We start from the raw sequence: 14335 nt of genomic DNA on the forward strand, positions 1-14335 counted from the left end.
ATATAAATTGCATTATAAACATCATGCATTTAGCTAGTATTCATGCATCTTTCCTAGTTTTTATGGTCATTTCCCTTTCTCCTTGTACAATCTACTTTTTCTAGTTGTTTTCATTGTAGGAAGCTGGAATTGGCTGAGAAACACGAGGCGGGAAGAAACACTGACCTATACGTGAGTGCGAGAAGTACACATGGTCCATAAAAGTGGCTGGGGCCCGGCTTTTTATCTTTTTGGCTATAAAAGAGGACCATAAAGGGGCTCTAGAGAAAGGGAGGAAGGTCGGGAAAAAAGGGGTGGCGGTGGAAAGGCAAGAAGGAAGCTTTGAAGACACGGAGAAAGGGTTGAAGAAGGAAGGGAAAGCTGAAAATTGAAGATCAACCCCTGTGGACATCATAGGGAGTCCTCTGAGCTTGTTGTGCTGCTTTCTGCAGAATTACTATTCTTTCTATCTTTTTTCTTTGTAACTGAGATGGTGTGTGATTAGAACTTTTCTTAGGTTTGGGATTAGCCCAAGATGTTTTTGTGTATGATGTGTTGACACTTTTTGTATGGATCTTTTTATGCTTAATGGTAGATTTCTTGAGTTGATTTCTGATTTGAGTACACAGCTTGTGATTGTGAAAGCATTGCTTGCTATCTTAGAGATCTAGGTTGGCTGAGAGGTTAACTTGGGTCTTGGAACCTCTTTAATCACCCTGAATATATGGAAAGGTAATTCTTGAGGGTCTTTGCCTTAATCACTGTGCTTTAATCGGGTTTTGAAGAGGGTTTATCTACCACGAAAGTAGGAGGTAGCCTAATCAAGATCTAACTTGTTATCTCTTGAAAGAGAGTGACAAGTAGTTTAGGATTAATGCCCTTCAAGAGATCTACCCAATTATAACCTAGATCCGACACATCGTTCATATTATACCTTGTGGTGAGTTCCCAAACCTAAGTTTATATTAGCTGAAATACGATCCATGACACTGTGTCCCTTGACTACGATTGTGTTTTCATTCCTTGTTTCTTGTTGTTCTTAATTCTCATCTTTTTTTAATTGTCTAGATAACCTCTTGTTGCAATAGGTTGGTAATTACACTTGGTCCTCGTGGGATCGATACTTATTTACTACTTGGCAAAAAACCGTGCGCTTGCGGTTGTGCAACAAGTTCTTGGCGCCGTTGCCGGGGACTATAGTGTGATATTAATTGAATTGCAACTCTGGTTAGACTAGGCATTTTTATTCTCTGTTTTTTCCCATTTAGTCCAACTCCTTTTAACTTGTTTTTTTCTTTGCAGGTCAATTCTCATTCTATGCAAAAGAAATAGAAGTCTTGGAAGTCTGTTAGAACCCGGATCAAGAATTTGAGAGGGATTTTCGACTTCAATATCAAAGGAAAGCTAAGCTTAAAGAGTCCTCACAAGCATCAAACATGGAGGATAATAGTAAAACTTTGAAGGAATTTGCAGCCCCGAGTGCTCAAGGATTGCATTCCAACATTGCAATGCCACCGGTTGAAAGCAAACAATTTTCAGTGCAGCCCGGCACTCATGTCATTAATTAGTGAGAATCGGTTTGGAGGTTCACGGTAGAAGATCCACACCTCCATCTCTCTGTTTTTCTCGAATACTGCGACACTATTAAGCTCGATGGAGTCCCACGAGATGCGAGTTAGACTCGGGACTTTTTCCATTCTCTTTACGGGACAAGGCTCGAGCTTGGTTACATTCACTACACGAAGGCTCTATCAAAACATGGGATCAATTGCTCCAAGTTTTTTTCTTTCTAAGTATTTCCCGTCAAGCAAAAAGCAGCTCGATTCAGGAACCAAATCACTTGGTTTTTTTATCAAAAGGATGGTGAATCAACTTTGTATGAAGCTTGGGACAGATTCAAGGAACTTATGAGACTATGCCCACACCATGGCTTGGAGAAATGGCTGGTTGTGCAAACCTTCTCGATGGATTAAACTATAACTCTCGCATTTTCGAGTTGATCTTTGCATCGGGAGGAGCTTTGATGAACAAAAAAGTGGATGATGCCTATAATTTAATTGAAGACATGGCTCTCAACCATTGCCAATGGGCAAGTGAAAGAAGCACCAGCTCCAAAACCTGCGAGGGAAGACATGAGGTGGAGACCTTAAACTTAATTGCGACCAAGGTGGATGCTTTAACTCAAAAAAATTTGACAAAGCTGAATGCTCCAAGTGCCGCTGATGCTACATGTGAAATCGTGGTTCCACAGGGATCATCTAGTATAAGCTGTCAGTGATCGCATCCCCCTCTTGGAACCATCGAGTGGAGCAAATGAACTATCTCAATTTCGGGTCAAAGACCCGTCAATGATCCATTCTCCAACACCTACAACCACGGTTGGCGAAATCATCCTAATCTTTCCTACAAGAGCAATCAACCTCACTTTGATCAAAACCACGACTCTAATGTCCCTAGAGCGACCACGAGGATTCAGTGAGAATTTCCAATCCACAACCGTGCAGAAATCAAATTTGGAGGCTTTGCTAGAGAATTTTTGTTGTAACACAAGCCAAGCAAAATGAAGAGTTTAAGCAACAAGGTCAAGTCATGAATGAAGCAATTCGGCAGCTTACTTCTAAGGTTGATTCCTTGGCTACCCACAACAAAATGCTGGAAAATCAGATTGCTCAACAAGCTAGTTCTTCATCCAGACCCCCAGGGATGTTTCCAGGAAAACCAGAAATTAATCCAAGTGAGCATTGCAAAGCTATAACTCTAAGGAGTGGAAAACAATTGGAAGATCCCAAGTCAAAAACAAAGCTGAAAATGAAAACATTGGGGTGAATCCGGTGAAAGAAATGATACACAACGACAAGCGGTGAACACAGCGATGGAGATCGCGAGAAAAAAAGTTGATGAAACACCGAGGGTATATACCTCCAAAACCTTACATACCACAGTGCCATTTCCACAAAGGTTAGCCAAGGCCAAGTTGGACAAAGCAATTTGGAAAGTTTTTTTAGAAGTTCTTAAGAAGTTATACATCAACGTTCCTTTCACAGAAGCTTTGCAACAAATGCCATCATATCGCGAAATTTTTGAAAGGATATTTTGTCTAAGAAAAGGAGATTAGAGGAGTATGAAAGCAGTGGCATTAGCGGAGGAGTGCGAGTGCATTAATCCAAAACAAATTGCCTCCAAAACTGAAGGACCCAGGCAGCTTCTCGATTCCATGTGAAATTGGGGCAGCAAGCTTTGAGAAAGCTCTATGTGATCTAGGTGCAAGTGTAAGCTTGATGCCTTTGTCAGTGTGCAAGAAACTAGACATGGGAGAGTTAAAGCCGACAACAATTTCCTTGCAGCTCGCGGATCGATCCGTCAAACATCCAATAGGTATTCTTGAAGACATCCCAATCAAGGTCGGTAAGTTCTTTGTACCCGCTGACTTTGTGGTGTTAGAAATGGAGGAAGACACTCAAATTCCAGTCATTCTTGGGAGACCCTTCTTGGCAACTGCAGGGGCACTTATTGATGTTAAAAATGGCAAGCTTTCTTTAACTGTTGGTGAAGAAAAAGTAGAATTTGATTTGGCTAACTCTGTTAAACACTCTTTTGTTGAAAGTTCATGTTGTAGGGTTGATCTACTTGAACAAGCTATCAAAGAAGAGTTGCCAAAACACATTTCCAAAGACCCTGTCCAGTTGTGTTTGGTACAAGATGAGCAGAAAGATAATGAAGATGGTGAGAATGAGAAATATGCACAGCTGCTGCAGTCTAAGAAATTTCTGCAACACCAGCAGCTCATAACTGAAATTTTGGAACCAGTTTCCACAGTACACAACCCAGAAGACTGTAAAGCTCCCAAGGTAGAACTAAAACCTCTCCCATCCACTCTCAGGTATGAATTTCTTGGACCTAATTCCACATATCCTGTGATTATTAATGCTGACCTAAGCAGGGCGGAATCTGAAAAACTTCTCAATGAGCTTAAATTGCACCAAAAAGCCATAGGATACACAATAGATGACTTAAAAGGAATACAACCATCAATTTGCATGCACAGAATTCTACTTGAACCTGATTTTAAACCTTCTATTGAGCACCAAAGAAGACTAAACCCCAATATGAAGGAAGTTGTTAGGAAAGAGGTGCTTAAATTGCTTGATGCCGGTGTGATTTACCCAATTTCCGATAGTGAGTGGGTCAGCCCTGTGCAAGTAGTTCCCAAAAAAGGAGGCATGACTGTTTTGAAAAATGAAAATGATGAATTAATCCCAACTAGAACTGTCACGGGTTGGAGGATGTGCATAGATTATAGGAAATTGAACAAAGCAACAAGGAAAGACCACTACCCACTCCCTTTTATAGATCAAATGCTAGAAAGGTTAGCTAAACACTCTCATTTTTTTGTTACTTAGATGGATTTTTCTGGTTTTTACCAAATTCCTATCCATCCTAGTGACCAACACAAGACCACATTCACTTGCCCTTACGGCACTTTTTGCCTATAGGAGGATGCCATTTGGTCTTTGTAATGCTCCCGCCACCTTTCAGCGTTGCATGACGAGCAATTTTTTTCAGATTTTTATTGAAAACATCATGGAGATTTTTTTATGGATGACTTTTTCGATTGTATGGCACAACCTTTGATGAATGCTTAGCTAACTTGTCTAAAGTGCTATCTAGGTGTCAAGAAATGAACCTCATCCTTAAGCGGGAGAAGTGCCATTTCATGAGTGCAGGGGACGGTATCGTCTTTGGGACATGTGGTGTCCGAGCAGTGGCATTGAAGTAGACAAAGCGAAGGTGGAAGTCATAGAGAGGATGCAGCCACCTACACGAGTTAAAAGCGATCCGTAGTTTCCTAGGACATGCAGGATTCTATCGGCGCTTTATAAAGGATTTCTCCAAAATTGCAAAACCCTTAACTAATTTGTTAGCTAATGATGTTCCTTTTTGATTTTTAATCATGATCTGTTTGAATGCGTTCTGCGGGTTGAAAAAAAGGCATTAACCACCGCACCAATAATTGACCACCGATTGGGAGTTGCCCTTTGAAATCATGTGCGGCGCGAGCGACTTCTGTTGTAGGGAGCTGTGCTTCGCCAGCGGAAGGAAAAGAGATTGAATGCAATCTACTATGCAAGCAAAGCGTTAGATGAAGCCAAGTCGACTATGCCCTACGAGAAAAAAAGAACTCCTGGCGGTTGTGTTTTGCTTTTTGACAAATTCAGGGTCCTACCTCGTTGGCTCCAAAGTGATAGTATACACGAGATCATCTTTGCGATCAAATATCTCCTAAGCAAAAAGGATGCAAAGCCAAGGCTAATTAGGTGGATTCTCCTCCTTCGAGAATTCGATCTTGAGATTCGTGATAAGAAAGGTGCAGAAAATGTGGTAGCCGACCACCTCTCAAGATTGCATCAAGTTGTGGAAAAGAATGGAGAATGAGCTGGCTATTAACGATGCATTTCACGATGAGCAGATTCTTTGAGAATTTCCACAATTGACACTCCATGGTATGCAGATTTTTGTGAACTACCTAGTTTGTGGAATTACGCCACCGGACTTGAAATTCAATGAGAAGAAAAAAAAGTTCTTTTTCGGACTTGAGACACTATTTTTTTGGGATGAACCATTTCTTTACAAAGCGATGTCTTGATGGAATACTTGAAGGTGTATCCACGAAGATGAAGCGAGAAAAAAAGTCTTGTTCCATTGTCACTCTTCATCTTATGGTGGTCACTGTAGCTCTTCAAAAAGCTGCGACCAAAAATACTTCAAAAGTGGGTTTTATTGGCCTACACTTTTTCAAAGACACGAGGAGATTTGTGCTTGCTTGTGATCGTTGTCAAAAGAGCGAGGAAACATTTCAAGAAGGCATGAAATGCCTCTTAATTACATCCTTGAAGTGGAAATCTTTGGCGTTTGGGGAATAGATTACATGGGGCCGTTTCCATCTTCATGCAACAACGAGATATATTCTTGTGGTACGTGGATTACGTTTCCAAATGGGTTGAAAGTCTGTTCCATCCCCAACAAGCGATGCCGGACTGTAATTAAGCTCTTCAAAGCGGGTAATTTTTTTCCAAGATTCGGAGTTCCTAGAGCTGTCATAAGTGATGGAGGATCACACTTCATAGAAAGACAATTTGAAAGCCTCCTTAGAAAATATGGGGTAACACATAAGATCGCCACACCGTACCACCCTCAAACAAGTGGGCGAGGCTGAAAATTTCAAATAGGGAGATCAAAAAAACATACTTGAGAAAAGCGGTTTCAACAACAAGAAAAGGATTGGTCACTGAAACTTGATGATGCCTTATGGGCATATAGAACGACTTACAAGACCCCGATTGGCATGACACCATTTCGTTTTAATTTATGGCAAGGCTTGTCATTTTGCGGTTGAATTGGAACACAAGGCATTTTGGGCGAGTTAAAGCTCTTAATTTTTGATATGAAGGCAGTCGGGAGATAAGAGGAAGCTTCAATTACAAGAACTGGAAGAATTGAGATTGGATGCCTATGAAAATTCAAAGATGTACAAGGAAAGAACCAAATTATGGCATGACAAGCGATTTTTTTCATGAGAATTTCGGGGAAGGAGATTTGGTCACGCTTTTTTTAATTCACGACTCAAGCTTTTTCCAGGGAAATTAAGGTCGAGATGGTCAGGACCTTTTGCAGTGACCAAGGTCTTCCCGTATGGCGCTGTTGAGGTTCACAGTGCAACAACAGGCACTTTCAAGGTTAATGGGCAAAGACTGAAGCATTACATTGTTGGAGAACCTATTGAGGAAAGGGAGAACTTATGTTCTCTCTAACTCCTCCCATCATTGAATAAATGAATAAAAAAAGGGGTCGTGCTCGTGACCTTAAAGCGAGCTCCTGTTTTTCCTTTTTGATTTTTCGGTCTTTGTTTTAATTTTTCTGGTTATGTTACAAATTTTCAATTATATTAGCTGATTTAAGTTCAACTGTTTTCTGCAGGTTCAGAGTTGTCCCAGAGCTCTTTTTCGACTCATTTGATGTTCAAATTATCTGAGACTAGATCACCGGTGACCAGTGCGAGACTCGTCGAGGTTCACCTGGTATGAAACACAACCCGGGAGTGCGTCGGGGGAACACGGTGTGGATCGTGCAGCTGGGACTGGGAGAATCGAAGCGATTTTTCCCTCAAATTTTCCGGTCTTACGCTCCCAATCCCAATGTCCACTCCCACTTTCCACCCACCCCCATCACTTTTTTCGCTCGCCCCAAGACTGACCTAAACACTACCTATGCCTTTCCCCCATGATCTTCTTGTCCTTGGCTTTTACTCCATATTGCCTTTTTCCTACTACCAAGACACTCTCATAACTCTCCCATCCCATCAACTATCCATCTCCTCAGCCCATCTCCGGCATTCACATATTTTTAACACAACCCTCCCCACTTTTTCTCTCAAAGATCAAACCATCAACCTAAAAAAACTCCATTACTAACTCCATACCAACTCCCCCATTCTCACCGGCCTTTTTCACAATCTCACCCACGAGTTCACGGCGACACTTTCATCATGCGAGACCCGGGAGAACCCAGGGCGCATGTGCTTGCAACCCGACTCGAGGACCGACCCTCGCAACCTCCTCCGTGAGCCACCCCAACATTGAGCAGTGCTTAGCGCTTCCACTCACCACATCATATTCAAGGATGCTTTCCAAAGGAATAGGTACCGAGTTCTTTCTAAAGCGGAAAAATCATCCCAACCCGGGTATGTTGATGACAATCTTCTCCGCACCTTGGGTATCCTTGATGATGTATATTGGATGGTAGGCAACCTAGGGTGGACCGCATTTGTCAACATGAGATTCCCCACTTATGAACGCCTCACCCTAGAGTTCTTAAGCTCAGTTGATGTCCATGTCCTGTACGGTCCAGGTAGTGAGGAAGGTGAAAATCACATTTAGACTCCTCAACCCGAGGATTTTTAAGCTTAATTTGGCTCAATTTAACCACATTTTTCGGTCTTCCAACTGGTGGTGACCTGCAGGGACACCTAAAGACTTTGATGCCAGTGACTTTTTTTGGCACACCCTCACCAATGAACCCAAATATGAACCCTCAACTGCTAGGGCAACCAGTCTTAGGAATCCATGTTTCCGCTACATTCATCGTATTATGGCCCTTTCTTTGTTTGGTCGTGGTGAGTGTGAGGCCATTGTTAGGCAGTCCGAGCTCATGTTTCTGCGGGCAATGCTCCACAACACCCCTTTGAACCTTTGGTTCCCACTTGGCTCGTCAATTTGCTAAAAGTAGGCAAGGCTTCCTCAGGAGACATTGTCCTTGGTGGTCTTATTACTCCTATTGCCTTTGCTTTTCATTGTGACCTGTCTCCGTTTCAGAGTATTCCAGGCAATATTCGGTTGGACATGGAAGCTTGCATTGCTATGAAGATGATCGTCAAAGAAGCTGATGTCCACTACCTCATTCTCAAAGGGACACCACGTTATCCTCTTCCCGACCCTGAGCAGACCACTGTCCACCGCCGCGACAACTGGGGATTTCCTGGCCTGAACCCTCCTGCACCACAACATGCTAGAAATCCCCCTGCAGAACAAGCTCCACAACCCCCGCGGCAGATTCCACAGACTGCAGACTATCTCCCACGCATCATGACTGCCCTTGACTCCATTGCTGCTGAACAACAAGCACAGCGGCCAATCTTAAACCGGCTTCAGTAGCAAACTAATTCAATCTACGAATGGCTAGTCGAGCAAGGCCACTTTCCTCCTCCACAGTGATCCGGTCAGTTCTCTACTCCCCATTTGCTTACTTTTAATTAATTTCTTAACATTGAGGACAATGCTTGAAGTAGGCTTGGGGGAGTTAGTTTAGTAGTTGCATTGCATCTTTTCATGCATCCCTTCATGCACTTGCATTTGCATATTTATCTTGAGTTGATTTCAAAAGACTTGTCATCTAGAAATCCTATGATGAATTGTGTAGCATGACACAAAAAGGCCATGGAATAGATTTTTCTTATCTAATAGTGATTGGATCTGCACTTGCATTTGCATGAGTCTAACTTTGCTAATCTCATTGCTTATGATCTTGCATTTTAATTTAGTATATACATTTGCAATGGATTCTTCTTGAGATTTTGTGATCCCATAGCATTCTCTTTGCCTAAGTTAAGTTCTCAAATAAGAGGGAAATGATATAGGTGATGTTTTGAATTCTGAACTGAAAACTGAAAAAAAAAAAAAAGAGGTCTATGGCAGCACTCCTCTGTTTTCATGGGCTATTTGCTATCGAGACATGAGTGCGTCTATGTAGGATTGTAACATGTAGAAGGGTGGCTCTTGTGCCTAACCCGCATGTGCACCCTTCGAAAAAAAAAGATCACATCCTATGTTAGTCGGACAAAAGAATTGAAAGATCAATGAATGGTTAAAGAAATCCTATTGATCCCTCTAATAAGCAACTTGGCATGGATTGTGTAAGGGAGTTCTATGAAGTCTCTAAGACTCATTGCATCTATATATCCTATCTTAAATTTCAGGGACCATTTGCATGTGAGGTGAATCAAGTTCTTTTTGTGATGCTCGTGTACGAGTCTATCCTATGGGAGAAGCTGAATTACTCCATGACCTTTATGAACTCTATTCATAAGTTATGCTTGTGTCCTGTGCTAGATAATGTCATCATTTGAATTTCTGTTAAACTTCCCTTGTCATGTTGTCTAAATTGTAACATTGCTTGAGGGCAAGCAAAAATTCAGAGCTTAGGGGGAATTTGTTGCACATATAAATTGCATTATAAACATCATGCATTTAGCTAGTATTCATGCATTTTTCCTAGTTTTTATGGTCATTTCCCTTTCTCCTTGTACAAATCTACTTTTTCTAGTTATTTTTCATTGTAGGAAGCTGGAATTGGCTGAGAAACCCTGAGAGCCTGGGAAGAAACATAGCCTATCATGTGGTCGCAGAAGTACATGTGGTCCATAAAAGTGATCGGGGGCCCAGCTTTTATCTTTTTGGCTATAAAAAGGACCAATAAAAGGGGCTCTAGAAAGGAGAGGAAGGTCGGGGAAAAGGGAGTGGCGGCTGGAAAGGGAAGAAGGAAAAGCTCTGAAAGACTCTGGAGAAAGGTTGAAGAAGGAAAGGAGAGCTGAGAAATTGAAGAATCAAACCCTGTAGACATCATAGGGAGTCCTCTCGACTTGTTGTGCTTTGCTTTGCTAAAAGCAAAAACTTTTATTCTTTCTACCTTTTTCTTTGTAACTGAGATGATGTGTGAGTAGAAACTTTTCTTAGGTTTGGGATTAACCCAAGGTGTTGATTGTGTATGATGTGTTGACACCTTTTTGTATGGATCTTTTGATGCTTAAATGGTAGATTTCTTGAGTTGATTTCTGATTTGAGTACACAGCTTGTGATTGTGAAAGCATTGCTTGCTTATCTTAGAGATCTAGGTTAACTGAAAGAGGTAACCTGGGTCTTGGAACCTCTTTAAATCACCCCTGAATTTATTGAAAGGTAATTCTTGAGGGTCTTATCACTTAATCATTGTTCTTATTAGGGTCTTTGAGTAGGGTTTATCTACCATGAAAGTAGGGAGATAGCCTTAATCAAGACCTAACTTGTTATCTCTTGAAAGAGAGTAACAAGTAGCTTAGGATTAGTGCCCTTGAAAGATCTACCCAAACCCTAGTCTAGATCCAACACATCATTCATTTTACACTTTGTGGTAAGTTCCCAAACCTAAGTTTCATCTAAACACGAATCATAGATCCACGACCCTGATGTCCCTTCAGTCTTGATTGTGTTTTATTTCCTTGCTACTTGTTGTTCCTACTTTCTCCACCCTTTTTAAATTGTCTAGATAACCCATCATTGCAATAGATTGGTAATCATACTTGGTCCTCGTGGGATCGATACTTTATTACTACTTGGCAAAACCATGCGCTTGCGGTTGTGCAACAGTCGCCCCCACCCCCTCTTCAACAACGGGGTCAATGGACCCCGTTGCCCAAGACTTCCTCCACCCTTCTTCCCTTCCCGGGCCACCCCTTGCCCCTAACGTCCCTCCTCGAACCATGCAGCTCCCCTTCCTTGTCTGCCCATCCACCCTTGACCTGCGTCAACGTCGTAGTGGTTTGTGACTCATCTCACTGGTGTCGAAAACAAGTGCTTTTGGGATTAAGAAAGTTGACAGCTGACAAGGGTATAATTAGATTTAAAACACCCAATGAAAAATGAAAACATGGCTTTTTAGTGCAGAGAAATACCCATTAAATATATATATGTATATATACATACGTCTATCAGATTAACATTTTTACACTCTTTCTTATCCACTTTCATCCATTTTCAAAAAATAAAGAACCCTGAATTATTCTTGATAAAAAAAAAGCACTTGCAAGTTGCAATCTCTCATCCATTTTCTCTCCGGTGATTTAGCGAAGTTCCAACTTTTCAGATCTCTCCACCGAAGCTCCGATCTTTATAAGGAGGTGAAGCTTTATATATATATATAATCTTCTTGTTTGTTTACTTATTTTTTGTCCTTTGTGAAATTTTTTTTTGGGATGTTGTTTGAGAAAATTTGTTGAAATGTTTTTGGATTGAGATTGATTAATGGGGTATGTGGATTGATATCATTGATTATTTGATTTAGAGATGTGACATGTGAATTGATATAGAGATTTAAATAGTATTAAAATCAAAATTTGTGAATTACTAATAAATAAAAAAAGTTTATATGTAAAAAAATTTAAAATATAAGTTATCACTTTCAAATAAAACTTCATCTATAATTTGCAAGATCTTAAATTAAAAGATTTATACAAATTAATATTTTAAAAATTATTAAAATAAATTCATAAGAGTTATTTAAAGCATAGTCATTTAAATAATATATGCCCACTCAACAAAATCATCGAATTCAAACATGCTTAAAATGTAATCATCAATTCATCATAATAAATTCAAACTTATAACATATGCCCACTCATCATAATTCTTCGAAATGTGTTTTTTTTAATTTAAAATACTATTTATATTTATATAACTATAATTTATAACCATAATAATGATAAAAGGTAATTATTTCTTTTTTTCCTTATTGAATTTTAACTTATCCCACGAGTCATAATTATATTAAATAATTATTTTTTAATTTAAAATATTATTTACATTTATATAACTAGCATAAGTTATAACTGTACATGTGTGGATAAAAATATATATTTTAAGTTAATGATAAATTTTAATTATGCCTTATTTTATTTATTGAATTCTAACTTATTGTTTTCAAAATTTTTAAATTTGTACTATAGCTTTATTTTAAATAAACTCAGTGAGAGGGCACTAGTTCTCCCTCTCTTAATAATTTCTTTTATATCTAAAGAAATTGAGTTTATTAGCATAGTTATTTAAAATCAATATTATAAGGTAACTAGTTAAGGCATTTGCAAACTAATTGAATTGTGATGAAGAGCTTATAATCTCATATTTAGATAGTATTATTTATCCATGTTTATCGATATATATATATATACAAAAATTTTATTACGAGTTAAGTTGTAAACGTAGTTAAATATGATTAGGATAAAGTATCCAATTTAGTGTTACACATATTTGATTAGACAATTTATTAATTTATGATTTAGCTCAACTCATTTATATATTTAATTTGATCAATTTTATAGATATGGAGAGGTTTTTTAAATCTATACCAAAAAGAATTGAAGCAAGAACAAGTTCAGCGTCTAATGTAAGTACTACTACACAAAAGAAAAGTCGTGTTGAGTTTGATCCGAGTGATATTGTTACCGACCTAGGCATTGAAAACCAATTGAGGAATATGACTCAGAATAAGAGATCAAGTAAGGAAAGATTATTTATTAATGGGTCCATGTCAACCAATTGGCCACAATTTTCCTCGAAAACAACAATGAAAGATTTGAGATGCTTTAAAGAAGTGTGGTTTCAGAAATTTGATTAGTTGGAATATAGTGTGGAGAACAATGCAACTTATTATTTCTATTGTAATCTTTTTAAGTAGCCAAGGGGTGATAAACTTGGGATTGATGCCTTCACGAAGATAGGGTTTAGCAATTGGAAGAAGGCAATGGGAGTTTTCACTGAGCATGTTGGTGGAGTTAATAGCAACCACAACAATGCAAGGCGACATTTTGAGGATTTAAAAAATCAAAGGTAAAGCATGTCACATATATTATCATAGTAGAGAGATGGAGATTGCATATAGAGCTCGTGTCATTGTTGTTTTACGTGTTGTTAGATTTCTTCTGTTGCAAGGTCTTGCTTTTTTGTGGGTATGATGAATCTTCTAATTTCACAAATAGGGGCGACTTTTTAGAGATGTTGAATTGATATGAGATGGAAGTTGAAAGTTTTGGTCATGTAATTAATGAAAATTCTCATGAAAATAATCAAATAAGTTCTTCACAAATACAGAAAGAGTTAGTGATGGCAAAAGAGACCATGTGGGTCATTATTGATGAGAATGGAGATAGTTTTTTCTCTATACTTCTTGATGAGTCTCGTGACAAATTAGTAAAAGAGCAAACGGTTGTGATTGTGAGATTTGTGAATAAGCAAGGGTAAGTACTTGAAATATTTCTTGCCATTGAACATGTTGTTGATACTTCAACCCCTTCATTAAAGACATCTTTGGATGGATTGTTTGCCCATTGTGATTTATCCATTTCTAGATTGAGAGGGCAGGGATATGATGGAGCCTCAAATATGAAAGGGCAATTTAATGGGATGAAGAAATTAATTTTGAATGAAAATCTATTTGCTTTTTATGTACATTACTTTACCCACCAACTGTAGTTGGTTGTCGTTTCTGTTCCTAGGAACATTTTGGCTATTAGTGATTTTTTTTCAACTATGTCACTATGATTGTAAACATATTGGCCATTTCTTGAAAAAAGAGAGATGCGTTGCTTCAAAAGCACCATGATAAGATTGTGGCCAAATTGGAGAGAGGTGAGATCTTTTCAGGAAGAGGCTAGCATCAAGAGACTAATTTTGCAAGACCTAGTGATACTAGGTAGGGCTCAAATTATACAACTTTAATCCGCCTATTTACTATGTGAGAATCAATATTAGAGGTGTTAGAGAATGTGTGTAATGATGGGAATGTTGCAGAATAAAGAGGCATAGCATCGGCTTTGATTAGAATATTTTTAAAATGGAAGATATAAACTAGCTCTTTATGCAGTATTACATTGACTTTTATTGATGGTATCCAATAAATATCTATTTTAGGAAAGACTTTGCTTTGTATTACAAACTCTATAGAAATCACATTCAAGTAAAATAATATTATTGAGATTGTTATGTGTGGTTAAGAT

General features: G+C 38.9%; 2 pseudogenes; one reads left to right on the forward strand and one right to left on the reverse strand.

Annotated features, from left to right (window-relative positions):
• Positions 1-1799: 1799 nt before the first annotated feature.
• On the reverse strand, positions 1800-1912 carry LOC120251982 (annotated as a pseudogene).
• Positions 1913-2851: 939 nt separating this feature from the next.
• Positions 2852-5412, forward strand: LOC120251369 (annotated as a pseudogene).
• The last annotated feature ends 8923 nt before the right edge of the window (positions 5413-14335 follow it).

The sequence above is a fragment of the Dioscorea cayenensis genome, chromosome 20 (assembly GCF_009730915.1).
Source record: "Dioscorea cayenensis subsp. rotundata cultivar TDr96_F1 chromosome 20, TDr96_F1_v2_PseudoChromosome.rev07_lg8_w22 25.fasta, whole genome shotgun sequence".
Lineage (NCBI taxonomy): Eukaryota > Viridiplantae > Streptophyta > Magnoliopsida > Dioscoreales > Dioscoreaceae > Dioscorea > Dioscorea cayenensis.